The 2,415-nt window shown below is 38.3% G+C and overlaps 1 pseudogene; it reads right to left on the minus strand.

The window, feature by feature from the left end:
• Positions 1 to 904: 904 nt before the first annotated feature.
• On the minus strand, positions 905 to 1,728 carry LOC142430421 (autophagy protein 5 pseudogene; annotated as a pseudogene).
• Between the last annotated feature and the right edge of the window lie 687 nt (positions 1,729 to 2,415).

The following is a 2,415-nucleotide window of genomic DNA, read 5'->3' on the forward strand; positions in this document are numbered from 1 at the left end:
GATTGTTTTGAGGTTTGCATTTAGGTCTTTAATACATCATGAGTTCATTTTTGTGCATGAGGAGAGATATGAGGCTTGTTTCATTCTTCTACATATGGAAATCCTGTTTGTCCAACACCATTTGTTGAAGAGGCTGCATTTTTCCCATTGGATATGTCTATGTTTTTCAAAAATTAGTTGCATATAGGCTGATGCTTTTACATCTGGGTTTCTGTTCTGATCCATTGGTCTGTATGTCTCTCTTCTGATCCATTGGTCGGTGTATTTTTTTAATGTCAATACATATTCAGAGCTTTATTTCAAAATCTTTCACTGTGCATTATCAAAGTTACAAGATTGTTTGCATACCAATAGACAGATTCTAAAGATAAGAAATTTTCATTAAGGAAAGATGGGTTTACTGTAATTTAATCTTTTGAAAAAAAATTACTGCAAGTTACTGATAACAGAATTTCTCTTTTGCTTTCTTGCTAATTCTTTGGAAAATTCAACCAATGTTTCCACTCCCTTGAGCTGAAAGTTCAACCCTGGTCACCTCAGGAATCACCCCTGTTTGTTAATCAGAAATACAAATGGACTGGCACATATTTCTGTTTTCTTCCTAAGCCAAAGGTTTCAGCTCCATAGTGTCTTACAAGGAAAAAGATGACTTGCAGTGGTCCTGTGAGGCCTCCCATGCCGCAGATGACGTTTAATGACAGCAGTGGAGGAAAGCAGTGGTGATGTGAAGTCAGACCAGCCTCATCGCCCTTATCTGACGTGGAATCTTTTTCCTGTTGGGCTTGCAGCGGCAGAGTGTTTCTGGTCTGCGTGCCTCCACCCAACTTGAGTGAAGCAGAGAGGTGACATGCTCTGATCAAAATCCTGATTCCGGGTGAATCCCTGTAGGCAAATGGCGGACCCTTCAACCTGTTGGCTGTGGGATGATACTGATATGAAGGCAATTTTCTGGGTCGTTCAGGTGTTCACTCAGCCACTGCAGAGGGGTTTCCAGCATTGGCTCAATTCCATGAAGCATGACTTGGTTCTTCTTATCCCCATCTTCAGGGGAAACTGCAGAAGGACAAACTTCTCTGAGGAGATATCCCAGTGTATGCAGCTGTCCATCTGCATTCACAGGATGAAACAGCTTCTGAATGAAAGGTCGTTCAGTAGTTGTCTGATATCTTCTAAAAGATGTCGTTAAATCCATTTTCTTCTGCAGGATATTCCATGAGTTTCCAATTGATGCCCCCAAACTGGTCAAATCTGTCATTTTGAAATCTCATCCAGAGTTGCTTCTGATCTTTTTTTTCTGCATTTTATTGATAACTTGACTTTCATGCTTTAAAGCATCAGCTTCTTTCATATGACATAAAATGAGCTTTAATTGCATCTTTAGAGGGGTAGTGCAGAAGGTCCTTTTCAGGAAAACTCTTAAAATGTACTGTGATGTTCCAAGGAAGATCTGAACTTGATGCAAGAAGATCAAATAGAAACCAGTTGGGTAATGTCATTTCAGTGGTGTGCCTTCATATTCAAAGCACATCTCATAATGTCTTCTTGTCCCATAACCTTCTAAAAGTGCTTTTTCACTTTGTCAGTTACCAGTGTCAAATAACTTATTCTTGGCAAAAGCAAATAATATGGTTCTGCTTCCCTTTCAGTTATCTCATCCTGATAGAGTGTGAAGCAAGTTGGAATTCATCCAAACCACACATCTCGAAGGACATCTTTGTAATCTATCATTCTTCCAGTGGTTAAAGCAATACATATAGTACCAGACTGTTTTGACTACTGTGGTTATGTAGTAGGTTTTAGGCGAGGCAGTGCCAGGCCTTCTTCTTGATTCTTCTTTTTAAGAAGTTCTTTGCTTACCTGGGTCTTTTGCCTGCCCATATGGAATTGGTAATTGGTTTTGTATAGCTTGAAATAATTTTGGGGGGATGTGAATTGGTATTGCATTCTATCTATAGATTTTTTTTGCTTGTCATTTTCACAATACTAAGTCTACCTATCCGTGAGCATGGGATATTCTACCATTTATGTCAGTCCTTGTTAGTTTCTTGTAGTAATATCCTATAGTTTTCTCTGTTGTTGTTTTTTTAGTTAAGTTTATTGCAACTTATTTCATCTTTTGTATGGTTCTTATAAATGGTATTGATTTCTTAATGTCTTTTCCGTAGCTCTCTCTGCTGGTATACAGAAATCTGATTAATTTCTGGTTATTAATTTTGTATTTGGCTACCTTGCTGAATTCCTCAATTTTTTTCAAATGGCTTTTGTGCAGACTTTTGGGTTTTCTATATCTAGGATCATATCATCTGCAAATAGTGATAGTTTCTCTTCTCTGCCTATTTGTATTTCATGATTTCTTTTCTTTGTCTGAAGAAGCTGTCCAAGGCAGTGCCTTGGACCAGCTTCTCAAGAAGACAA

This window comes from Tenrec ecaudatus, chromosome 17 (assembly GCF_050624435.1).
Source record: "Tenrec ecaudatus isolate mTenEca1 chromosome 17, mTenEca1.hap1, whole genome shotgun sequence".
NCBI classification, from domain to species: domain Eukaryota; kingdom Metazoa; phylum Chordata; class Mammalia; order Afrosoricida; family Tenrecidae; genus Tenrec; species Tenrec ecaudatus.